This window comes from Zonotrichia leucophrys, chromosome 10 (assembly GCF_028769735.1).
Source record: "Zonotrichia leucophrys gambelii isolate GWCS_2022_RI chromosome 10, RI_Zleu_2.0, whole genome shotgun sequence".
Lineage (NCBI taxonomy): Eukaryota > Metazoa > Chordata > Aves > Passeriformes > Passerellidae > Zonotrichia > Zonotrichia leucophrys.
In genome coordinates this window covers 18,841,309-18,867,742 of record NC_088180.1, presented here as the reverse complement: position 1 = coordinate 18,867,742, position 26,434 = coordinate 18,841,309, and the positions used below count along the sequence as shown (strand labels likewise).

The 26,434-nt window shown below is 50.5% G+C and overlaps 1 long non-coding RNA gene across 1 annotated transcript in view; it reads right to left on the bottom strand.

Annotated features, from left to right (window-relative positions):
• Nucleotides 1-1,286: 1,286 nt before the first annotated feature.
• The window catches only part of LOC135452346 (uncharacterized), a 67,271-nt gene continuing 42,123 nt past the window's right edge, over nt 1,287-26,434 (bottom strand). Inside the window, exons 3-5 of the long non-coding RNA XR_010441592.1 lie at nt 5,820-5,867; nt 4,723-4,983; nt 1,287-2,499 (exon numbers count right to left, since the gene is read on the bottom strand). This is a non-coding gene — a long non-coding RNA (uncharacterized LOC135452346). The remainder of the gene's footprint in view (nt 2,500-4,722; nt 4,984-5,819; nt 5,868-26,434) is intronic.

Here is a 26,434-nt window from a genome sequence, read left to right as displayed (position 1 = left end):
AAAGATTAATTTCACAGTTGCCCAAGCTGCCCTTCCCTGCTCATTTGCCACAAACAAGCTGCTCTGGATATGCCGGGTGTCCCCAGTGCCATATGCAATGCCAACAGCATCCCCATGCCCCCATGGAAAACACCTTCCTTAATCCATGGATGGTCTTTTTGTCCCACTATTGCTCCCAGCAGAGCCTTGCAGGAATTCATATCCTATGCTGCATTCCCATCAACAGCATCATAGATTATCCTGAGTTGGATAGAGACCCACAAGAATCACTGAGACAAACTCCTGGCTCTGCACAGAGCACCCCAAAAATCCCACCATGTACTTAATAATCACCATCATCTATAACAAAACAACAACAACAACAATAATAACAGTAGCCCACAACAGGACTGTGGGCCCTGCTGGGTCCTGAGAGCCCCAACCCTCCCTCCCAGTACCCTGCAAGGGTTAACAGCAGGGTTGATGCCCAGGAAAGGTGGAAGGTGCCCGAAGCAAAGCCAGTGATGTTCCAGGATAGTTTTATCTGATCAATGCTATTAGACTGATAGATTGTTTGGGGAAGCTTTTTATCTCAGCCCTCACATCTGTTCTGCATTTGGAGGCAGCCTAAGAGGCTGGGGGTGCAGAGCAGGTGCTGCGAGTGTCTGGTGAACATTAGGGAACGTTCACTCAGAGGCTCCAGAGCTGCCAAAAAGTGCACTGATTGGACAGATGTTACTTCATTACTGTCAACTCGTCATCCTGGATGTTTTAAGGGAACAGTTGTTTGTTAAGGAAACACAGCTGTTACCAAGAAATTTGTTTTTCCTTTCCTTTTCTTGGCTGCAGGGCAGCGAAAAGCCCAAGGTACCTGGGCACCAGCAGAGCCCCTTTCTGGGCAGCTCCTTGTGGCCAAGGAAGAGGCACAGGACTGGAAGAACCCTGCCTGGTCACCTGCCACCCCACTGCCCCAGGGCTGATCCTTGTTTAAACTCTTTTTTCTTACCTGGTCTTCAGAATTCCCAGTGCTGGAAGCCATCTGGGACTGATGTTCCCTTTGTGGGGTCACTGCTGCAGCTTTGCAATGGAGGTGGCTTTGACCTTCCTCCCATCCAGCTTCAGGGCAGATCTTCCAGAAATTATCCCCAAAGTATGATTTGTTTCAAGGAACTGCAGGGAGGAGAATTGGAGCATAGTTTGCCCCATGGAAAACAGGAATTCCCACCTGGAGGGCACAAGCAGGTGGATTGGATCTGGTTTATCTGATTGCATACCTTCCAAGAAGAGGGGTCTGTAGGCTTCCCTCTAGTGTTCGAGCTCTGTTTCACCCAGAAATACTCACTGGGAATGTCAAACCTGTGCCTTCCAGGGCAGCCTGAGGCAGGAGGATTCCTGTCTCATCCCACAGCAGCAGTGCTGGGAACACTCTGCAAAAACTGGGAACAGCCTTGGTGCACAGCTGATCTCCTGCTCTCTGATCTCCTCTCGCAGTGAGGTTCAGGAGCAACCAGCTCTTCACTGTGCCTGTGCCTCAGTCTCCTCTCTCCTCTGGACAGACTCCAGCCCACAAGAGTGTCAGGAGGGTGAATTATTTATCCTTGATGTCCTGTGGTGCTCTGGAGGGAGGCAGAGGTTGCTCTAAACCCTCAGTGGAGGAGAGGGTGGGTGATTCATGGATACACCAACAGCCCCTGGATCCACATAGCAGTGGAAATCTGCTGGAATAGCAGGAGCCCTGATCAGCAGAGTCCTGCTTTTTGGGGGATCTAACCCAGAGCCAGGCTCATTTTGCTTTTCCCTGTCAATAAACCCCTGCAGCTGAGCAGGTTGGGAACGGTGCAGCTGATCCGAGCATCCCTCTGAGAGATCTCCAGAGCAGGATTCTGGAGCCACTGAGTTGTATCAGCTCGGGCAGCCTCTGATCAATTCTGAGTTCTCATTCTGCCATCAATTAGCACAATAACTGATTGCCCTGCCCCTGCCCAGCTCTATCCATACGTCTTCCCACAGACCCTTCTCTCTTATCGATTTTTACCCTCCAGCTTTTCCGCTTTGATCGATTCCGAGAGGAACGTGCAAATGAGGAGTCAAACATCTTTATGACCTGGGAACTTATCAAAGGAATTCACTGCTCCTAATAACCCCCTCCCGGTGCTGGGTAAGCATTTAACAGCCGATATGTGCTGGCAGCAGGAGCAGCTCATCCACAGGGATGGAGCAGCTCCTTCTTTTGCCTCATCCCAGGAATGCAGGCTGGGAAAGAAAGTGGCTCCATTTTACACCTCTTTGGTTTTGTTTTCCCACAGTCTCCAGCTCAGGTGCTGCTCTGGGGGGTTATGTGCCCGTAAATCCCAAAAACCAAGGTTTTATCACTGGGGTATCCTGCGGAGCTCCCAGGAATGGGTGGGATCCTGCTGCTGCCTGAAACAGCTCCCAGCTATCGGGAGGGGCTGGAAGATGATCCTGAATATCAGCAATTGTGCTTCAAACACGGCAGGAATCAGCCTCTGGAAGGAGATGCTGAAAGAGAGAAAACACTGATGGACATACTGTGCAGTGCTTGCTAATCATGGAAACAGAGTAATGAAAATCACAGAATCATAAATCATAGAATCTTAAATCACAAAATCACAGGGTGGTTTGGGTTCAAAGGGACCTTTCAAGGTCATCTGGTTCCACCCTGTGCCATGAACAGGAACAGCTTCAACCTGAGCATCTACACAGATGAGCCACTGAGTACTTTGGTGGGATTCCAGCCATGCCCAACTTCTCCTTGCCAAGCAAATCATGGGTTTAAAGGCTGCTGGGACTGATGGGTTTGTAGAAGTACAGACGTTTTGATGGAGACAGAAAGCTACTGATTAAATGAATTAATTAAATCTCCTCGAAACCAAGACACAACCAGCCAAACCTGCCATGGGGTCAGGTCCTGTCCCAACACAAATCACCTTTCAAATGTGAACCTCAGCCAGGTCATGGCCTGGAGAATCCTCTCCTGGCCCAAGGTCTCCTCCTACAAACAGGGAGGAACAGCCAGGAAAAGAATCCCAGCAGGCTTAGAATGCAAAACCACCAGGGACTGTGGATTTTTAGGACTCCCCTGTGGTTTCCTATTGAAAATAAACATGACACTGTGAGCCAGTGTTCCCCTCCAGTCCTAAAAACTGGGAATTACCAGCCTGATGTTCTCTCCTACCCATGTCCCTGGAATGGCAGGCAAGGTGCTGCAGTACCTGAACACCAGGATTTCCTTGGGTTATTAATGTTAAATAAAAGTTGAAAGCTCTTTGCAGTTACAGCTGGAGCCAGAGACTTTGAGGAGGAATCTGCTGAAAATGAGTTTTATATACTGACTGGCTAAATGGATAATTAAACAAATAACAAAAGTGAAATGCAATTTTGTTCTACCTCCTGGGAACATTATTGTTAGTTTATTCTTTTTATCAAAAGACTTAAGAAAAAAAACCCAACAAAACAACAATGCAATTGAACAATATTGCTTTTGTAAACAATTTGAAAATCCAATAACTGTAAAACTTATGACATGTTATTAAAATGTCTTATTTTTTTCCCCCTACAAGTGAGAAAGCAATTCCAATCTCAGATGTTATAATTTAATTATACACTTTAGGTTCTAAAGATACCATAATTCTTAGCACTGAATACATTCCATTTAATGTCCTTCTGGCATGTTTGAGAGGCTCAGGCATTGCTGAGCACGTTGGTCCAGTTTCCCAAAATCTCTGCTCACTGGGTGCCTGGCTCTTCCCAGGGAGAGCAGGAGGCCACCACAGCTGCCCAGTGCTCCCCACACCTCACTGGGGACACACACACAGCCCTGGGAGGAAGGGTTTGGGGTTTGTCCTAAAACATCCAACAGGCAGGCTGGGAAGCACCAGCAAAACAGCGCTGACTTCTGGGGCTGCCAACAAAAGATGGACATGGAAATGTCGGAGCAGCAATTCCAGAGGAGGCCATGGGGTGGATCAGGGCACTGGAGCACCTCCTTATGGAGACAGGCTGGGACAGCTGGGGCTGCTCAGCCTGGAGAAGGGAAGGTTTTGTGGAGACCTCACAGCCCCTTCCAGGATCTGAAACGGCTACAGGGAAGCTGGAGAGGGAAAATTCATTGGGAACTGGAGTGACAGGACAAGGGGCAGGTTAACATTGCCAGAGGATAGGTTTTGATTAGATTTTGGGAAGAAATCCTTCCCTGGGAGGGTGGGCAGCCCTGGCAGGAGCAGCTGGAGCTGCCCCTGGATCCCTGGAAGTGTCCAAGGCCAGCTTGGACAGGGCTTGGAGCAGCCTGGGACAGTGGAAAGTGGCTCTGTCCATGGCAGGGGTGGGGTGAGATGATTTTAAAGTCCTTTCCAACCCAAACCATTTCAGGATTTTGTGATGTGGGAACAGGGAGTGGAGGTGGTGACAAGCCCCTGGTGATGGGCCCTGAGTGGGGAAATGGTGGCCTGGGGAAGGACAGGAGAGCTCATCCAGGGCCACCCAAATTCCACAAGGCCAGGTCCCTGACAGTGCTGCCACCATCCCTGACCTGGCTGTTCCCTGTCTGCCATCCCTCATCCCTCTCCCTTCCCACTCCCACCTGAGCAGAAACACAGATTTGAGGGTCTTCAGCAGGACCCACCCCTGCAGCAGGAGTGTTCCCAGCACAAGAACTAATTGGAACAAAATTTAAATGCTAACAAATAAATAAAGGCAAGCTACAGTGCACTAGTAATAAGATACCTTTGGATGTTCATTATGCTGGATTTCCAGGCAGTTAAATAGTTTAATGCATTTCCCTTTGGCGTGCATATCAATCTCAGAGCCTGTCTGGAAGCTGTTTCCCATCCTCCCCACACTGCATTTCTGGAAAATGCCTCGGTGGCACCAGCAGTGACTCCCACCAGGTAGGGGCTGTGATCCACTGACAGCAGCAGCGTGGGGATAATTGATGGCAAGTGATTGCCAGCGTGTGATGATTATCTCGTCGGGTTGTCTGCAAAACTATTAATGGCAATGAAAAGAATTCCTTAATTAATCATTTCCTGTAAATAAATGCATCAGAATAAAAAAAAAATCACCGAGCTGTTGCTAAAGATGGGTTGCTGGCAAAGGCTGCCACACGTTAGTGATGGAGCTGATGGTGTGGAAGAGAGGCTGAAATGCACGTGGGTGCCAATTGCCCTCCCTCCAAAGTTTGGAAATGTGGGAATGGACTGTTCTTGGGAATGGATTCACTTTAGGGGCTCCAAAATGAGCAGGATGGTGGGGCCTGGGTGGCTGAGCCGTGAAGCAAGAGCTTCCCTGCTTGGGGCTGAGCCCTCCCCGCCCCTCTCCTGTGGGAAGCAGGAGTGATGGAGAGCAGAGGGATGTTCCTCTCTGCTCTGGTCTCCGTGGCAGCAGAGCCCATGGGAGGGGGAGCACAGGCTGCTGTTGGCTGCTGCACCCAGGTTATTCCTGCCCTGACCACAGAACCCCTTTGGTTTCTGGCCAAGCTCCAGGTTGCTCCCAGGGCTCAGATTTCCACGCTGTGGTGGTCTCAGCCCAGATCCTGCTGGAGCACAGCCCCTGTAGCTGCTCTCTGTGCCCCTGAGGCTCAGCCTTCAACTCCCACAGCACCACCTTGTTCCCAACCCCAACCCTCCAGAGCCACAAACCCTGCCACACATCCTCTTGGAGTGCTGTGTAGCCATGCTGGTGCCACTTGGATGAGCCCCATCCCATGAGGCAGCACCACCCTGCATCCCCAGATGGCATTTGGGGGTTTGAAATGCCTGAAGGGCTCCTGGTTCCCAAAAAAAAAAAGGTTGTGATAAAGCATCTCCTAGAGATGAGCTCACCTTTAGCTGCTGCCAGGTCATGGGGTGTAAATCAGGGCAGAATTCAACCTTCAGAGAAAACAATGGGAAGAGAAAAAAAGAAAACAGGTAGGTGTTAAAAATAATCATAAATAATCTCGACCAGAAAACCACACAAAACGTGTCACAAACCGAGAGCGTTTTAAGAATGCTGAAAGTTTCTAAAATTAATTTTCTTCATTTTACTTTATTAAAATTGCTTTCATTTATCTCCTGTGTTAAATATTTTATTTTTCCATATTAATGGCTGCAATTTCTACTGCAGCTTGTTTCTGTCATTAACACTGTACAAACTTAATATCATTAGTAGTTTTTTCCCTTAATTATGTGAGTGGAGAAGAAAAACATCAAAGTTTCCGTGAAATTGGAATAGTATATCTAAATTGCCTCATGTTTATTTTAACATTAACAGTAAATGAAGCTAATGGGCTTTTATATTATTAAAAGCAGCCATTTGTGTCCTGCCTGCTGTAATATATAGCAAAGCTTTAAAAGATGTTAAATAATTAGTTATTTAATAGGGATGCGCAAAATAGATCAAACAAAAGGCAAACTTCCTGCAAGCAGCAACTTCGGATCAAGCCAGGGCCCCTTTGTGATGCCTCAGAATTGGGATTTTCCTGCACACAGCTCGTGTCCCACTGTTATTCTGATTGCTTTCATCTCCTGCAGGCCCAGAGGGACAGCAGAGCCGCGTGCATGGAGGTGATGGAATGATGGCATCGATGGGGTGATGGCATCGATGGGGTGATGGCATCAATGGGGTGATGGCATTGATGGAGTGATGACATCAATGGGGTGATGGCATCGATGGAGTGATGGCATCAATGGAGTGATGGCATCAATGGGGTGATGGCATCGATGGGGTGATGGCATTGATGGAGTGGTGGCATTGATGGAGTGATGGCATCGATGGGGTGATGGCATCGATGGAGTGATGGCATTGATGGAGTGGTGGCATTGATGGAGTGATGGCATCGATGGAGTGATGGCATTGATGGCAATGATGGCATCAATGGCAGTGATGGCACTGATGGAGTGATGGCATCAATGGCAGTGATGGCATCGATGGGGTGATGGCATTGATGGAGTGATGGCATCAATGGGGTGATGGCATCGATGGAGTGATGGCATCAATGGCAGTGACAGCATCAATGGGGTGATGGCATTGATGGAGTGGTGGCATTGATGGAGTGATGGCATCAATGGCAGTGATGGCATCAATGGGGTGATGGCATCGATGGAGTGGTGGCATTGATGGAGTGATGGCATTCATGGCATCATTGGAGTGATGGCATCAATGGAATGATGGCATTGATGGCAATGATGGCATCAATGGCAGTGATGGCATCGATGGCGTGATGGCATCCCTGTCAGTGATGGCATCGATGGCGTGATAGCATCCCTGGCATCGATGGCACCGGGAGCAGCTCCTGCCCACACCAGGCCTCACAGGACAGCAGTGACCTTCCCTCAATCCTGGAAAAGGCTCCTCCACTCCAGGAGGTGAAGGGGGAGATGCCAACAAAGAGTCCCACAGGTTTTCCAAGGGCAGCCTCGAACTCTGAGGGTGCCCAGTGTCTCCATGCAAGGCAGCGCTTGCCAAGCATAATCCAGGAGTTATTTACTCCAAAATTCACCTTAATAAAGGCACTTTCCCTTGCTGGGAAATCCTCCCATGGTGTGAGCAGCAAACATCAGCTGCAGGAGCACGGATGTACCGAGGAGCAGCAGCTGCTCCCTCCATCCCTGCTCCCTCAGATGAACCTCTGGATTTCAGCACAAGGACAAGCTCCAGAGCAAGCTGCCAACATGTGGCCAAATTACAACATTTTAAGCCAATACTTGGCTGTTTGGGCTGTCTGTCTAATGGGGAGGAACTGCAGGATCAGCACTGCCTTCCTGGGTTCCCATAAGGCAGCAGAAGCTCCATTCCCTCATCACCTGTGATGGCACAGGACGATAATTAAACACCTCCTGGTGTCACCTCCCGCCCCTCACACTCCCACCTCAGCACTTTAAACTCGCCATTAACAGCCTTTATCTCCCTTTCCCATTTTTTTCTGTGCTGGGGAGATGGATGGGCTTAAATCACCTCCAGAGAGAAGGGGTGTGCAAATGAGAGCACTTCTCTCTTCCAGCCTATTAGTGCTGTTAAAAATGTGCCTGGAATTAATAATAATAACAAACTGCTGCAGCTTAAATAAAATCAATAACAAATGGCAGATTACAGAAGGCCTGGGGAAAAGGCTGGAAGAAGGGAGGGAGGACACAGGGAGGGGAGCACACCTGGGAATAACAGAGAGCTCCGGTGCTCCCTGGCTTAATTTAAGAAAGAATTTACTCCCAGGAATTATTTTTAGTTTGCTGCTCATCTCAAAGCATCTTCCCAAGGGTTTTTTGAGCACCAAACCAGCCCCAGCCCCAGCCTCCAGTGTAACTGCAGCCCTGGCAGGCGAAGCAATGCTATTTCCTGTGCCTTGGGGAGATGGAAAACTGTCAGGATAGGGATCACTCTGCCTCTCTGCAACATGGGCTGCACATGTAGGGCTGGGAGAAAATAAATAAACTGGCCCTGTACTGCAAGCCACAGGAATCTGTCATGTGAGGAGGAGTGGAGAGGGGAGAAATCACCGTGTGGTTGTCAATCCCATCAAGGAAAAGTAGTTCACACCAGCAGAGCGTGAGTTTGCACCCGGCTGAAGGGCCCAGTTGCTCTTTCATCACTCACAGGCACATGGCTGGGCTGGAGAGAGGGGCCCAGGAGGCAAACACAGCTTGGACAAAGCAGTCCAGCAGAGGAGGGAGCTGGGGAATCGCTGCAGAGAGAGGAGGGGCTGTGCCAAGTGGTCTTGCTGTAGGGAAAGGAGGAGGTGGAGTGGGAGAAAAGAGGAATTGCTTAGGGAGAGATGAGGTTTCTCTAAAATTTCCAGATTTGGGATGACACCACACTTGGAGCTCACAAGCCAAGGAGTTCTCTGAGGCTTTTGCCCTGCCTGGAGCGCAGCAGGGATGCCATGGCCTCCCTCCCTGTGAGCCTGGTCACACTGCTGAGGGCCAAACTGCAGCCCCAGGGACCTCCAGCAGCCAAGGAGGCCCCAGGAGCAAAAGGACAACCCATCACCAATGGTCTAAAGCAACTCTGAGCATCCTGCTCTAGGGCAAGGTGTCCCTGCTCTTGGCAGGGCTTGGAATGAGGTGAGCTTTAAGGTCCCTTCCCACCCAAACCATTCCATGATTATCACCTGCTCCTGTTCCCAGCTGCAGTTTTGGGGAGGCTCTGCACCTCCAGCAGCATCCCTGCCCTGCACCCTCTCCATCCCACCATGGGAACCTCTGTTCCCTCTCCATCCCACCCTGGGAACCTCTGTTCCCTCACCCAAGGCAGCAGTGCCCAAGAGGCCACTGCAGGAAGGCAGAATTGTCTCCCTCTGTCCCACACCTCCTCATGAGCGTGGCCCAGTGGCCAAGGGAGAATAATTACAGGGAAGTGGCAGCTTTCCTTCTGCTTAACTTGCTTTGGAAGGAACAGTTGGGGGTACTACAGAAACTAATGTAAGGTAATGTAATCATTTACAGAAGATTTGTGGTAAATGAATGTTTGGCCTGGGTCCAGGCGCGCAGCCAGGGCTCATTAGGCCCGAGGAGATGGCAGGGAAAGCTTTCCACGGCCGCTGTTTGTCTTTCATTTCATCTCTGTCTGACCCTCCTGACCCCGCCCGAGCCGCCCAGGGCTGGGCTTTTCCAGGGCTGGGTTTCAAAGGGGATTTCAGAGGGCAGCTCTGCAAAGGCTCCTTGTGCCCAGCCCTTGGCACAGAACGAGCCGCAGCTTTCCCAAACTCCACGCTTTAGGGAAGAACTGATTTTTTTTTATGATTATTATTTTTTTTTTCCACATGAAAACAGCAGCGAGGGCCCTGGGATAGGGTAACTTAGCAACTCCACCGCAGGGATTAGGAAAATTGACTCCAGACCAAACTAAAACAGCAGAGTTTCCTGTTTTGAGCCACTCTGGACTATATTAAAATTATTTATGAAAAGAGTAAGAAGGAAGGGAAGGATGGGGAGCTGGGGCTGCTGCTGGGGGAGATGAGCCTGAGGCAGGTTTTTCATCCCCTCACAGCAGAGACTGGGGCTCAGCATCAGGAGCAGGGCTCCCCTGCCCATGCAAAGGTTGGGCCAGCAAATCCGTCCTTCCAAACCAGTTAGAAAAACACTGGGGAGCATCCCAGCACTGCTGTACGGGGCAGATCCACCCACGTGGTGAAGGAGGGGAGATTGGATGGGTCTGAGTTTCTGGGATAAAGTGGATGGAGCCCCTGAGCAAACACTGTCCTTTATGTGGCAGTATTGAACCAGGGGCTGCAGGAATGGGGCCACAGAGATTTTGAGGGAGTTTTTGCACTTCCTTTGGCTGTTTCCATCCCAGATTCCTGAAAATGTGCAGGGAGAGCTGAGGCTTGAGCCCTGCCAGCTGCAGTTGTGTCTGGGAACCCCAGCAGATCCCAGAATTCCAGAAAGGTTTAGTTGGAAAGGATATTAAAGACACCTTCCACTATCCCAGGTTGCTCCAAGCCCCAGTGTCCAACCTGGCCTTGGGCACTTGCAGGGATGGGGCACATGGGGATGCCCACCAATGGAGTCCTTTTGCTCCCAGTTTTTTCCTGCTGGGAATTGTTCTTCCACTCCTCCCACAGTGCCCCTGTGGTCAGGATGTGGCAGCTCTGGCTTTTTGGCACTGCCTTTTTTTTTTATTGTTAGAGATTTCAAAGAGCAGCTTTTGTTTAAGACTTTTTTTTTTTGGAAATGAAATTGAGCAAGAAGCAGTTCTGGTTTCAAACTTCCCAAGGGAATAAAACCCCGAAAATCTTCCTTAAAATGATCAGATGGTTTGAACCAGGAATGTCCACATCCCAACCCTTCCTGTGAGCTACAGGAGCCTCTTCAGGGTAACTTAAAGATGGTGACTGTGCTGAAAAGCCCCACAGAGGAGAAATTAGCTGGAAAATGTCACAGCACATTGGTTAAAGTGGGCTGAGGGCCTTCCCTGCATGGTCAGAGCCCACAGATCCCTGCTGGAGTGTCCCAGGCCAGGCGGGACATCGGGGCCTGGAGCCCCCTGGCACAGTGGGAGCTGTCCCTGCCACGCCAGGGCTGGGATGGGATGGGCTTTAAGGCCCCTCCCAACCCAAACCATTCCAGGATTCCATGATTTATCATCCTAAAGGAGCCCTGCCTCAGACGTGCAAGAAGCAAATTCAAAAGGCAGAGAAAAAGTCCCTTGTCAGAGCCCAGCTCTCCTGCCATTTATCTTCTAGTCCTTAAGACATATTAAAATAGATTTAAAAGGACTTCTAAGGTTTTTTTCTCTTTAAGGAACACATTAGTGGCTTTTGTTTTAATTAAAATAGGTATTGAAATCCTCCACAAAGCTTCAGTGGAATTGTTACAGACTGCAGTTTCCTTACGTGCAGTGCAGCCAAAATATACTGTAGTTGTTATCTTGCAACAAGGCAGAAGCCTTATTAATTTAGTTCAATCAAATCAAAGCTGCTTTAATTTACAAAGCAATAAAATCTGCAAGCATCACTTTAGATCAAAGAACTAAAAACAGCCTAAACACAAGTGGAATGTTTATTTTGTACAATGGTCCATAACTGCATTTATGTGATTTAAAAGCTTTTTGAAGCATGTGATAATATTACATGCATATAGAATTGTGTCCTTGTTGTGGATCATTACTCCCCACAGAGACCAAAAAGCATTTGCTGTTCAACTCCTACCTAAAATATTTCCTTTTACATTATTTTTTCCTCCTTGCCTTAAATGGGATCTCTATGGTAATTTTTTTTTTTTTGCAGGGTTGTGATGCAAAATCATTTAGTGAAAGGGATGGGGATGCTGGATGGCATAAAGAAAACTCAGCCAGTTTTTCAACTTTCAGTGATGGGGATATTTAAGATTTCCAGAGGTTTCACTCAACCTTTAGCAACCCAACCTCACCAACACCAAACAAAAAGCAAATTACACTGTGGTGGGGCCAAATTCCATCCTGCTGTGGATCTCAGCTGTATCTGGATGAGGTTCAGGAGCAATGGGGAGAGCAGGGTGGTCCCATCGTGCTGGGTGAACTGGGATGTGCCCGAGGTGCTCCCGGTGTCCCAGGGGGACAGCCCAGGGTGGCACCAGAAGGAGCCCCGTGATTTTGGGTTTCAGCCGGGTGTCTGTAAATAATCCGGTGCCCCCTCTGCTGTACTCGGCAAGGAATGAAAAGGATTTACCCGGTAACAAAGGAATTCAATGGCTTGGGAAATGACTGTCCTTCGAGCATCCAGCTTTTGAGAAATGCCCACCAAGTGCTGAAAAGGCGGGTGCTGGTTCTCACCTAACCCCGAAATCCCCAAAGATCTGCGGGCAGGAGGGATCTCTGGAGCACTGAGCGAGCCGCCCCAGCAGCCCGGCAGCGTTTGCCAGCATTGTTTGTAACACCAGTGCAGCAATTTCTCCCTGTTGCATATTTCTGTAGATTTGGGACTATTTCTGCCAGAGTTTCTTGGATGATGCTTCAAACCAACAGCCCCGATGGTTAAGAACCCAAACCCAGAACTAAACGTTTTCTCCTCCTCCTTTCCCTTGATGTTTTCCCCAGACCAAGAGATGGTGGCAAAAACAGGGACTGCCACGAAAAAGAGTTGAAATCCAGACCTGAGTGTTTATATATTAAAAAAAGAGCACTGAGAAAATCAATTGCAGTCGAACGATGGAAAACTCGTGGAACTGCCACGGCTTTCTAAGAAAAAACCCAACTCAGCCAGAGTCCTGTGTGCCATGGCTGGCTTTGTGAGCTGTAACTCAGCCTGCCAGAGCTGGAAGAAAGGAGAATGTACAACTGAAAAGTGCTTTTTAGCATTTTTTAGCAAAGTTCGGTGTTTTTGAGAACTGTTCCCGACTACCCCGACCAGACCCAGAGCTCCAGACGTGCTGGTCCCTGGCTTTTGTGCCGCCCTCCCTCGCTGCCATCCCCACGGCAGAAAAAGCCAATTAAGCCAACTGGATTTTTTTAAATTTTAGAGTCACTGTAAATAATCTGGAGCATGAGTTACGCGACGAGGGCGGCAGTAATTGCCGGCTTCTTCACTTTTTATTAGCGGCAGCACCCCGGGAGCTGCTTTATTGGCCCATTCGGCTGGGAACGAGCCCTGCAGGGCCGCCCTGCCCTCCCTAAATCTGCCCGCAGGACCGGCCAGGCTGCGTTCACCTGGCTGTCATCGCTCCTGTCCCCACCCCAGCGGGGATTTGAGCACTTCGGGCCCCGAGCTCGGCATTTTCCCTGAGCCCTGCAGATCTCTGGGCATTTCCATCGCATTTCTCCGATACACTGACCCCGAGCGCTGCTCCTGCCTGGCTGCGATCATCCCCGGCAGGATTGCACCCGGCAGTGCCAGCTCCCTCCCATTCACGAGAGCAGAGTCCATTCAAACCCAAACCAACCCCAAACTCTTCATTCATGCCTCCCGCTCTGTCTGAGGGGTCAGTGAGCCGTCAGCAGCGCCCAGGTGTGAAAGCAGAGGAGCATCCCCTGGCACACCTGCCCTGCCCGCTCCTATCCTGGTGTGAAAGCAGAGGAGCATCCCTGGCACACCTGCCCTGCCCGCTTTTCTCCAGGTGTGAAAGCAGAGGAGCATCCCTGGCACACCTGCCCTGCCCGCTCCTATCCAGGTGTGAAAGCAGAGGAGCATCCCTGGCACACCTGCCCTGCCCGCTCCTATCCAGGTGTGAAAGCAGAGGAGCATCCCTGGCACACCTGCCCTGCCCGCTCCTATCCAGGTGTGAAAGCAGAGGAGCATCCCTGGCACACCTGCCCTGCCCGCTCCTATCCTGGTGTGAAAGCAGAGGAGCATCCCTGGCACACCTGCCCTGCCCGCTCCTATCCTGGTGTGAAAGCAGAGGAGCATCCCTGGCACACCTGCCCTGCCCGCTCCTATCCTGGTGTGAAAGCAGAGGAGCATCCCCTGGCACACCTGCCCTGCCCGCTTTTCTCCAGGTGTGAAAGCAGAGCAGCATCCCCTGGCACACCTGCCCTGCCCGCTCCCCTCCAGGTGTGAAAGCAGAGGAGCATCCCTGGCACACCTGCCCTGCCCGCTCCTATCCTGGTGTGAAAGCAGAGGAGCATCCCCTGGCACACCTGCCCTGCCCGCTCCTATCCTGGTGTGAAAGCAGAGGAGCATCCCCTGGCACACCTGCCCTGCCCGCTCCTATTCTGGTGTGAAAGCAGAGGAGCATCCCCTGGCACACCTGCCCTGCCCGCTTTTCTCCAGGTGTGAAAGCAGAGGAGCATCCCTGGCACACCTGCCCTGCCCGCTCCCCTCCAGGTGTGAAAGCAGAGGAGCATCCCTGGCACACCTGCCCTGCCCGCTTTTCTCCAGGTGTGAAAGCAGAGGAGCATCCCCTGGCACACCTGCCCTGCCCGCTCCCCTCCAGGTGTGAAAGCAGAGGAGCATCCCCTGGCACACCTGCCCTGCCCGCTTTTCTCCAGGTGTGAAAGCAGAGGAGCATCCCCTGGCACACCTGCCCTGCCCGCTCCCATCCTGGTGTGAAAGCAGAGGAGCATCCCTGGCACACCTGCCCTGCCCGCTCCTATCCTGGTGTGAAAGCAGAGGAGCATCCCTGGCACACCTGCCCTGCCCGCTCCTATCCAGGTGTGAAAGCAGAGGAGCATCCCCTGGCACACCTGCCCTGCCCGCTCCCCTCCGCCCCCGTTTGCGCCAGGACAAAACTCCTCCCGCCACGGCGGCCGGATGTAAATGCCAGCAAACCACACTCTCCGTGCGAGTACCCGGTTGTTTACAACACTCAACCCCGTCCTGGTCCGCTACCTATTAATGAAAGCAGGAGCATCTCCTCCCTCCCCCCGGCCGCCCTTGACTCCGCTCCTCTCCTGGAAGATGGCTTTATAAAGGAGAGGAAACTTGCATGGCAGCAGATGGCAGATAAGTAGGAATGGTAAATAGTTTTAATTACTGCATAATGTAAGTGAGACAATAAAGGGGAGAGAGTGGGAACAAGCTGCTGCCATGGCAGCCCTGGAACTGTTGCGGGACCCAATTTGTCTGGGAGGCAGCATGTGCTGCTCGGAGTCTTAGGAGGGCTTTAAAAGAGAGCGCCGAAAAATATTAATTGCACGGCTCATCTGCCCATCCATCTTCACAACCGAGTCACACGCTTCCTTAATTTCAGGGGAATCGTTTTCAAATGGGAATCATGCAAATGAGTATTTTAGCTATTCATTTGTTTTACTGCAAGCGCTTTGTGAGCAAATGGCCTACAGCTTGCAATGAATTAAAAGACACGGGCACTGGAGACCGATTTTTAATACAAAGTCTTGACACAGAGACGACCCCGACCGGCAACACAGAAAATGTTGGCATAGCAACTTTGGGCATTTTCATGCAAATTGGCTCCTGTATAGATGATACCAATGCAATGTTTTCCTTCAACTAATCATCATAAAATTAGTTTCACTATATTTAAATGCTCCTACTTAATGCATTATATCCATATGCATGAAATTGCCTCAGCTAATGCAGTACATAAAATGCCAAAGATACAATGAATAGCCAAATTGCAAACAGTTATGTTATCTCCCATAAAAACTCCTTTTTTCCTTATTGAATGTGTGGGCCCCAGAGGCATCTATCACAAATTGCTATTAATGCACACACACAGAAACACACACACACACAGGAGCATGCACCCACACACTAAACACCTACATTTAAGTAACACTAAGGCTGTTAAGCAACCTAAGACAAGCCCAAAATCTAAATTCAGGCTTTGTGCTGTCTGCATCCTGTGTGGCTCTGTGTTTGTGAACCTGCTGCTTATCAGAACCTGAAGTTCTATTATTATAAACACAGTTTCCTGAACTTCAAGAAATCACATTTGGCATGAAACTGCCCCTGTGTTCCATCCCACTGCTTCTTGCAATGTTCAGGTGGCTGAGAGGAAAGGGAGGAATTGCTGCCGAATTTCCTTCCCTTTGACTATTTCATCCCAAATTCTGCTGCTAAACTGCACTTAGGGGCTTTTTAAAAAACAAATTTATTTTTTATACCTAGACAGCAGTGATCGAAGGACAGATTTGTCCTGCACGTGTTCTTTGTTTAACATTTGCTCTTCAATTTGGGACAGAATCTGCCAACAGAGGAATTCCCAGAGACTTCCCAAGGGGCTCCTGGATGTCTGCAAACAAGAGATGTTCCTCTCTGTGGAGGGCTCTGCGCTCCAGACAAGGTTTGCAGTGTCAGCCAGGACAGACTGCCAGCATATTTTGTCTGTCTAAAGCACTGGGGACAATAAATCACGAGGAAAACTTTACATCCTGCTAAATGCTGCCGGGGGAGTTGTGCCTTTGGAAGCACTCAGCCATCCATCTCCTCCTGCAGCAGAAAATCCCAAGGGAAACGAGTGGGGAAATCTCTGTCCCACCTAGGAGAGGTTTGGGGTGGATCTCTGACTTCTGTGTCACCATGGAAGGGACAAAGGGGACCATGACACTGGTGTGAGGGGCTGACATCTCCCTGAGTACAAAAAAAATCCCCAAAGGTGCAAAAGAGGAGCAGAACCAGAGTCCCACAGCTGAGAACATCCCAAAGAACCAAATCCAGTATCTACACTCAATATTGTGCATCCTCCTCATCACAGAACATCTGTCTGATGGCATATTTTAGTTTCTCTGTGTGTTATTCTATAGAATCAGGGCCCAGTGCATTTCAGGAAATATAAATCTTCATGGAGTCAGACTGAATGCTGTAAATATGGGTGGTCCCAAGCCAGCAGCAAAGAGCTGTTCAGAGGCTTTTAGGAAATGTCCGATTGTTGAACAACTCATCTGATTATGAAATCATAAAATCACGGAATGCTGGGGTTGGAAAGGGCCCTGAAGTTCATCCAGCCCCAGCCCTGCCATGGCAGGGACACCTTCCCCTATCCCAGCTGCTCCAAGCCCCATCCAGCCCGGCCTTGGGCACTGCCAGGGATGCAGGGGCAGCCACAGCTGCTCTGGGAATTCCAGCCCAGCTTTCCCCACCCTCACAGGGAGGAATTCCTTCCCAATCTCCCATCCATCCCTGCCCTGTGGCACTGGGAGCCATTCCCTGTGTCCTGTCCCTCCATCCCTTGTCCCAGTCCCTCTCCAGCTCTCCTGAGGCCGCTGTAAACTCTGGAATTCCCTCTGAGTGCATCTCCTCAGTGGTTTGGTGCCACTGCAGGGAGATAAACCACCTTCACCTCATCACTCAAGGACTAATTGCAAGATGATTTAATTAAAGCATACCTCTCCTTCCCCCAAGTTAGTTGTATTTCATATTGCTCTAGTAGGAGTAATTTGCAGAAATTAAGCATTGCATGTCGCTGGAATGGTACAGGTGCAGTGGATGAATAAAAAGCCCTTCCTGCAGCAGCAGGCAGTGCCACCAGAGCTCAGTGAAATATCTGTAATGACTCATTAATTCAGCAAATGCTGCACTTTGCAGCAAACATTCAAATTAGCCACAAAGAGGCTGTTTTTAAAACTTGTAGGTTATTCATAATTGCTCAATGAGCACTTCATGCAAATGTATTTTAGCCCATTGGGCAAAGTGTTGCCTTTGAATATTTCCTGCAGAACGCACAATTAGCCCCAAGAATTTATGACATCATGGGAGTTTGAAGGCCAAGAGCAGGATGAGGAGAGGAAGAACATGGACAAAGGAACACTGAGAGCTCTTTAGGGGAGCAGGAAGAGGCACAGACTCAGGATAAACCAAGTTTTGGCCCTGCAGGTGGGAAGGAATGACTTTGTGGCTGGTGTCACACACAAGCGGCCTGGGGATGCCACTGGACCTGACCAGTGACAGCTGATTTACACACCCACAGACCTGTGCACAGCTACATTTGCCACATATTAAACACTCCAACAGCTCCAGCACCCATGAGGAAGAGGGAGAGGGGAAATGATTCCTGGTGGGAGCCACAGCACATCCCACTTGCACATCCCCTGCTGACTGGCAGCCATGGCACGGGGGAAATAATCCCAACATTTACAGCTCTGCTTTCTGCCAGGGACAACAATTTTTCAAGCTGTTAATTCTCTCCATCTCACGACTCACAAGTGCCTCCCAGATATTGGCAATCATAATTTTTATTGCCTGTTATTGTGAGAGCGAGGTTGTGTTTGTCTCCGTGTCACCCCGGAGAGCCACGTGGCACTGAGGACACACGGGGGGCACAGCAGGGTGGGCAGGGGCTGCCACTGCTCTCAGGGCTGGTGGCACTGCCAGTGTCACCTGGCAGCCCTCCCCGCTGTGCATGTGGGGTTTGGCTCAGCAGCGAGGGTCACACTGACCCAGGCACAATCTAACTGGTTATATTGGGATTCATATTCCAATAGGCAGCCATGGGTGGGAGCTCTCATTGCATGGAGCAGGGAAGGGCTGCTGGGACTTTGGAGGATTCCCCAGTCCCTGTTTGCCCCTCACGGCTCATGAGGGGCACAGGAGGAGCTCTGCCCTTCTCTGACACCTCCTTCTTGCTCTCTGTCTGACACAACATTAATTCCTTTCTCTTCTGCACACATGTGACAAAGGATCTTTAAAGGCCACACAAATTAGAGCTGAATTTTGCTGAAAGACAAAAGAGAGCATTTCTTTGACTTGATATAAACCACGTTTTGTCTGCAGGCTGCACCAAGCCAGAGAGCTTGGCAGGCACCTTTGCAAAGCAAATGAAATCCCGACACGGGCTCAGGACAGGCTGGAACCCCACAAACCCAGGAGCAGGGTGCCCAGTGCCCCAGCCAGCCCAGGCAGATTCCCTGCTCCAGGCAGGCATTTCTGAATGTGTGAATATTTCTGCATTCCCAAGCACTTGATGTGTGAGCACTTCACAGCTTCCCTTCTGTACAGCTGGCAATGTGTCATTTTCCAGACCCTCCAGACTGTGGGCTGGGACAGCAACTCTGCAATCCACACAATGAATCCACTTGAAGTAGGGAAGGAATGACATTTTGGGGAGATTTGACACAAAGAGGGTAATTTTCAGTAAGATCTCCTGGGTTTCCCTGGCTGGGGAAAGCATCCCTGCCCTGAAATGTGCTGGTCAGGCTCTGCCCATGGGATCAGGGCAGTGGGATGGGGAAGCAGCCTGGAATGGGAGGTGCTGCAGGTGAGGATTGAGACCCTGAGCCCTTCCCACCCCATCCCCACCAAGGGCTGACCAAGAGGCCCTGGGAGGTTTCCTCCTGCACAGCCTCTTTCTCCATAGGCAAATCCAAGAGAACCTGAGCCAAGGCTCTCCCTCCCACCCTCAGTTCTCCAGCCAGGTGACAGGAACGGGGCAGCTCCCAGCAAGGCCTCTCTGTCACTCACTTAAAGCATAATTTGATATCTAGTACCTCATTAATCTATTTTTTTTATCCCCCCTCTCTGCCCCCCCCAGATAGGGAGCGCTTCTGCTTCTCCTCAGCTAAATAACTCAGGTCATAAAAGGTAATACCATGGGTAGCAGAATGTAAACAAACACATTCTACCTCAATAAACATGCTAATTTCCAGCTCTAATATTCACAAGTAAAATATCCATCACACAGCCCCTATTTGGCAAAGGCAGCAGCCCTCATCAGTCAATGAAGTAGGCTCCTGCCAGTTCACTGCGGGAGGCAAATAGTACAACTTAACTCACTTGATGATGCCCTTGGGGGGAAAACATGAGCCTCATAAATGAGTCTGGAAATGTGATAAAAGGATAATCTTGCATAAATGAGCCTAGATCATCATTACCTGCACAAACATGAGGTTGTTTGAACCATGTGGCCACATTTGGTGGAAATGAGGGCAGGGAGGAAGCCCTGCCCTGGTCTGGGAGGTGCTGGGGATGGAGGAGTGGGAATGTTCCCCTGGACCCAGGGCTGGAGGAGTGGGAGTGTTCTCCTGGATCCAGGAATGGGAGTGCTGGGGATGGAGGAGTGGGGTGTTCCCCTGGATCCAGGGATGGAGGAATGGGGTGTTCTCCTGGATCCAGGGATGGAGGATGGGGATGTTCCCCTGGATCCAGGGATGGAGGATGGGGATGTTCTCCTGGATCCAGGGATGGAGGAGTGGGAGTGTTCCCCTGGATCCAGGGATGGAGGATGGGGATGTTCTCCTGGATCCAGGGATGGAGGAGTGGGAGTGTTCCCCTGGATCCAGGGATGGAGGATGGGGATGTTCCCCTGGATCCAGGGATGGAGGATGGGGATGTTCCCCTGGATCCAGGGATGGAGGATGGGGATGTTCCCCTGGATCCAATGTTCCCCTGGATTCAGGGATGGAGGAGTGAGGTGTTCCCCTGGATCCAGGGCACAGCTCCATCCCCCCGAGCCTGGCAGCTGCTGCTGAGGGGCAGGGCTTGGATCTGGGACTGAGACCCTCTGGGTGTGTTCCTTGAGGAACCTTGAGGTTCCTGTGGGGTCAGACCAGGCTCCTCCTGGCTCTTGCATTTGCAGCCACGATCCCCCCTTTAATTACACGATGCACTAAAGGCTACAACACTCGAGAAAGTCAGAGCTCCTTAGAAATGAGATGCACGATTATAAATTAGCCCCTATTTCCTGAAGAGTCACACCTTTCTATTTAAGAAACCCACATTTGCAACTGGGAAAAGCCAGGACACCTCGCGTGGAGCTGCTTTCACTCCAAACTGAGGGATCTGAGACAACTTGGAGAAGCTGAGAAACTTCAATGAGTACCACTATGGGAAAATATTGGGAAATTCTCTGGGCTAGCACAACCCCCAAGGAAGAAGATGGAGCAGCTGCTTAGGGGTTAAATCTATTTTTGTTAAGTGGCTATTTGGACTTGGGGAAAGAAAAAAAAAAACCAAAAAAAAAAAGAAAAAAAGAAAGAAATCAATAAAATAGAGGACCAGAAGTCAGTTGCAAGTCTTGGCTGAGAATTGAGGTGGCCGTGCCAAAAAATGACACATTTAAGCCGGTGTGTAATTTTGATCTCTGTGTTTAAAATACTTTTTGTAAATGGAGGGTTTGAACGGGGCAGAGGGAGGGAGGAACACTGCAAACTCACATTTCTAATCACGACAAGCCCGGGCTGCAAAATGTCCTGGCTGAAATGGGGGTGAAATAAGAGGGGTGGAAAAGGTGACTCAGTGGTGCTGAGGGATGGGTGGAATGCTGACAGAGGGGTCCTGGGGAGCTGTGAGCAGCAGGGACAGCCCCCAGGGGCTGGGGAGACCTGCACAGGAGCTGAGGGTGCTGCTGGAGGTGCTTCAGGGACCCTGGGTGGCTCCTTCTATCCCAGGTGCTCCACGCATGGAGTTCATGGCCATGGGATGAGGATCCCAGAGAGCATCACAACACAGAGCCAGGCAGAGAGAAACCACAGATCCCTCCTTGCTGGTGAGGATGATGATGATGAGCTGCGGGGAGTCACCAACACAATGCTCTTTTGGGTCATTCCCAGGAAAAAGTGAGGTTTTCCCCTGCATTCCCTGAGGCTGCCATGCCAGCAGCACCAGCAGGGATGGGGTTGTTGGTCCCATCACATCCAGCCACGGGCAGGGTGGGCGACACCAGACCCTCCCAGGACACTGCTCACACAGTTACAGAGGCCTGGAGCAACCTCAGGGCAACTACGGAGAGTTTTTTAATAAGAAGAAATTGCAATATGGAATCCTGCTGAAATGGGGTTAAAAACGCTTCCTTCCATAAATCCCCAGCAGCTTTTGCCAGGCTTTGAATTCCTCACATCAAGAGCCAAACCAAGCCAAAGGGAGCTGCCCCTTCTTCCTCCTGGCCATTCCCAGGGCTAATTCCTGCTTTTAATTCCCATGTGGACAGGGTGTAAATGCTATTTCTCAATGAATCCGTCCCTCTTGTGGCTTCCTTTTTGAGTTTTGAGTTTTTCTCCCACTGTCTCCCATTTATGATGCCCTGTGACTGCTGCTACTTCCCCCAGGTGGGTTCCAGCAGGAATTTTGGAGGCCCTGCCACTGGTGCAGGTCCGTGCTGGCCATCACCACAGGATGGAGATTGCTCAACACGGAACATCCCAAAAAGGCTGCTTGGATGGGCATCCCAATCGGAAATTCGCCGCTTGGGCCCATCTCTAATTTTATTATTTCCGTTGAAATAAATTATGGGCTTAATTGGAATTTCTGATTTGATCTGCCTGCTCCCCATGCTGCATAAATATCCCTCAGCATTTATTTTTCCCCTTGCCCATAGCTCATTATATTTTCCTGCCTTGGGATTCGGGTTTTTTATGGCAATTTTCTCCCATCTGTCGGGGAAGGCCCGTGAGGAAATGAAGTTATTTGGGGGCTCCGCTTCCTTCCCTGCTGTCCCAGGGCTCCCCAGGAATGTGCTGGGACAGGGGGGTCCCCGGGGAGCCTCCTCTGCACAGGCACCATTAATTACCATGGAAATGACTCGGTGCCAAGCCCAGCCCTGCTCCGGGAGCCTCTCTGCAGCTGCACCCCCGAGTTTGCTCCGTGCTCGAAGGCACGTGCAGAAATTGTTATTTTGGGTACCAAAACACCGATTTGCTCGCCCACTGCTGCTTTGTTGGAGGAGCCTCGATCTGTCTGGCAGACCCTGCTCTGTTTAACTGCCCACTTCTGTGCTAAAACCCCATTTAATGCCTTTATAAAGCTTCCCCTGTGCCTCAGGATGCTGACAATGCACAGCAGAAGGTGGCAGGGGTAAGGAGGATGATGAAAATACCCCAAATACCACCTTTAGAATTATAAGATGTCATAGATTCATAGAACTTCGTGAAGAAACCCACAAGGATCATCTAATCCAGCTGCTGGCCATGCACAGGCCACCCCAGGGATCCCATCCTGTTCCTGAGAGCATTTTCCAGCTCACCCCAGGGCTGGACCTGCCCTGCTGCTCCAGGCCCCACCACCCAATGCATTTCCCCAGCAGGCTGTAATGCTGGGCACTGTTAAAATCCCCATTTATCCACCCAAACCTCACATCTTTCTCACTGCAGCTTTTCCAGGCCTCACATCCCTGAATCACTGCCATGGCCTCACTGGGTCCTCAGACCCCACAGCCCTTGCAGGGATTTGGGGGATGTCCCCATGGAGGCTTCAGAGCCACCTGAACCTCCTGAGCTTCTCTCCTGCTGGTGTTTGAGGCACCAGTGCCCTGCTCCACTCCCTTGTGCTCCCTTTCAGCAGGACACTCCTCAGCAGCGAATTATTTGCAATCAATGCACTTTTTCTAGGCTGCCTAATGCACAAGCCCTTGTTTTGGCTGGAACCTCAGTTTTGTGCCCCAGTCCCACCAGCAGCAGCCAGAGGCAGAGTTTGGCTGAGCACGGGCTGTGACAGCTCGGCCTGGCCAGCAGCTTTGCCTTGTACAAATCACACATTTCACCCCTTCTCTGGGTTTGACTGAGGCAAAATTCCAGCTGTCGGGGCTGAGGAGTGCACCAAGGGGTCGGGAGGATTTTAAATTTTTTTTAAATAACAAGTCCATTAAAAGAATGGATCCAAAGCAATGCCAGCAGAGCCACACTCCTCAGCCTTTAATCTGGGTGCACAGCCCTCACAGAGGCCTGACGGGGTATCTGGTGTTCCTGGCATTTTTCTTAATGAAAAATTAGCCAGCAGAAGGAATAACTTGTCAGAAAGAGAGGGGAGCATTTCATGCATGACAGATTTCTGCAGACGCTGTACCAGCAAGGGAAGCCAAGACAAATAGCAAGAAGAATTTTCATTGCCTGGAGTTGAATATGATCAGGATAAACTGCAGCCACATTTCCAGCAGAAATTAATGTGCTGGCAGGAATCAGGCTCTGAAACCACCGCCCCCTCTCCAAACGAAAATCCAATTAATTAGTCCATTTCCCCCCTCAGAACAGTCTGTGACACAAAGCTAATCCCCAGCTCCCCTTTGCTCAGGGATGAAATGAGCTCCCTGAGGCTGCTCAAAGGGGTTCTGGCCATCTCCCCCTTGGTCCTGTTGCTCATTTCTCCTTTTCAAGAGGCTTTTCTTGTGATCCAGAGAACATTGTGGCTGAGCTGGAGCTGGAAAGTACCAGCGTGGAGGGTTGAGAAGAATTCCTTGGCTCAGGAGAAGCTGTCAGAGCTCCTTGAGCAAAGCTTTGCACTTCCCACAGACTCAGAGAACCCTTGAGGTTGGAGAAACCTTTAAGATCATCAAGCCCAACTCAGAAACACCCACCTGACATGGAGAGACACCCACCACCCCTTCTGGTGCAGCACTGCCTCTCTTTGCTTCTCCAGTTGAAGGAGAAGGTGCAGAGATGGATTTTCCTGGGAACCAGAGGCACCCAAGCCCTGCCCAGCACTCCCAAAGCTGTTGGCAGCAGCCAGAGCTGAGCCTCTCATCCCTGCTGAGACACAAATCATGGGATGGGGTGCTCCCAGCAGCTCCCCACCACGGCTGTGCAGGTCCTGCCCCACCCAAACTGCTGCCAAACCCTATTAATGACTCTGATTAACCTCCCCAGCTCACACAATCCTTTGAACCAGCTCTACATTTGATTACTGAGATTAGGTATAGTAATTGTTGGGGTTCTTTGCTCCCAGCTGGCAGAGCAGCCTTTGTTCCACACCAAAATGCTGCAGCAAGACCTGGGGTGTCACATCCCTGTGCCCCCCACGCCAGCACAGACCCTCCATTCCCAGCTTGGGGGTTCCTCCAGGGCCTTTTTGGGTGCCACACTGGACAAGGGCTGGCTTTTCCCTCTGCTGGAAGCACTTTTGGCCTCATTTTCTCTCTCAAACATTACTCCTTGGAGCAGCAGCACTTTGTGGGCCTGGCCTGGCTGACTGGTGCCATTCCTTGGAATGCATTCAGTGAATTTCCTTGGAATGCCAATTTAGTAAACAAGGACCCACCACAGCCACAAAATTTCAGCACAGCCCAGCCTGGCAGTGCCATCTGCCCTCGTTTGGTGCCACTCTCTGGTGTCAATTGCAGGGGCTCCCAAAGGGCGCTCAGGGCTGGGGAAGCAGAGCACAAAGGGTTTTGCTCCCTCAGCCTTGGAGGGCATCACTGGCTGTCCATGGCTCTGCTGGCAGGGAATTCCAGGCAGAGCATTTCTGCAGCAGGCAGGCAGGGCTGGAGTCAGGAGTGAGGGCTGGGATAGCACATCCAGGCAGCAAGATTGATTGGAATTGTGTGAGATAGCCCTTAGCTCACCCATGATTATAATTACATTAAATTGCTATTTAATGGTTTTCACATCATCTTTGACAGTAGGTTATTTTTGTAATCTTTATTTAAAATAAACTCTTTTCCTGCCTTGTCGCTGAAACCCTTCCCTGCTTCCTTTTATGCTCGGTGCATGAGGAAATCAGTTTTCATTATCCCCAGACTTGTGTGTCATTCCACTATTACCACAAGATTAGAAAATAAGTAGCTCCCCCAAAAGGGCTTCTGGGTGAACAAACTTTCTGGTTGGAGCAGAATGAAGTGGAGCCTTCCCCAGTGCTATTCCCTCGTGTTCCTTCCCCCTGTCAGAGCAGCAGGGACAGCTGGCCCTGGCTGGAATCTCTGTGTGCTGGGGGCTCCCGAGGGAGCTGGAGCCATGGGAAGCTCTGCCAGCTCTCAGGGGGGAGCAGGACCCAAGAATCCAGAGCAAGGAGTGGAAAATGAACATTTCAGCTCCAAAGCACCGTGGTGAGGGCTGGGAGCTGGGATCCATCCCTGCTGCTGTGACGTTCAAACCATCTCTGTGCTCCAGCCATCCCTGCACCTCAGAGCCTGGGCTTTGGATAAAGCCCAGCTCAAAATCCAGAGACCTTTATATCTGAACCAAAATGGGATGGGGAGAAACTTCAGGGTGGATTTGCCAGCTGGGAATGGCTGAGTTTGAGGAGCTGGAGCATCCCCTGGAATGCAGCAGCACCCCTGCATCCACCCCTCTCTCAGACGGGGTCAAATGCTTTCCCCACATCCATTCCTTCCTCAGCATGGACCAAACTCCCAGCTGGGATGGGAACCTCTCACATCAGAAGGTCCATCACATGCTCCCACTCAGGGAAATTAAACGTCCCCTTCTTGCCCTAAGTTTAAGAATATCTTCCTTAAATAATTCACTAATTATGTGATTTATTTAATATGCAGCACTGGTTTAAAAAGGGGGAAAATAAACACTTATGGCCTAAGGATTTTACCCCCTATTTCCTAATAAGAGACCCAGATTAAAACAATAATTTTCTTCTAAAATTACAATAAAGTATTTTAGTGACTCTCTGATACCTGGGACTGCTCCAGAGGCAGATTTGTACAGTGAAGGTGGCCAAACCCTGCCATGGGGTGTTCAGAGAGTTTTCCAGCCCTGGAAATGTTCAAGGCTGGGCTGGATGGGGCTGCTTGGAGATGGCCCTGCTCTCTGAAGAGGGATGAGAATTTTGCTCTGCATTCTACCAAGGGGTCAGGGCTGGGGGCACCATTTCCACACAAATAATGAAATGAATAACCCTGCATGGACTGTGGGGTCAAAAATGAACCCCTGACAGAACTGGGCTGGGCAGTGCCTGACCTGCACAAGGCACCAGGTCTGCTCGTGCTTGGTGCTAAAG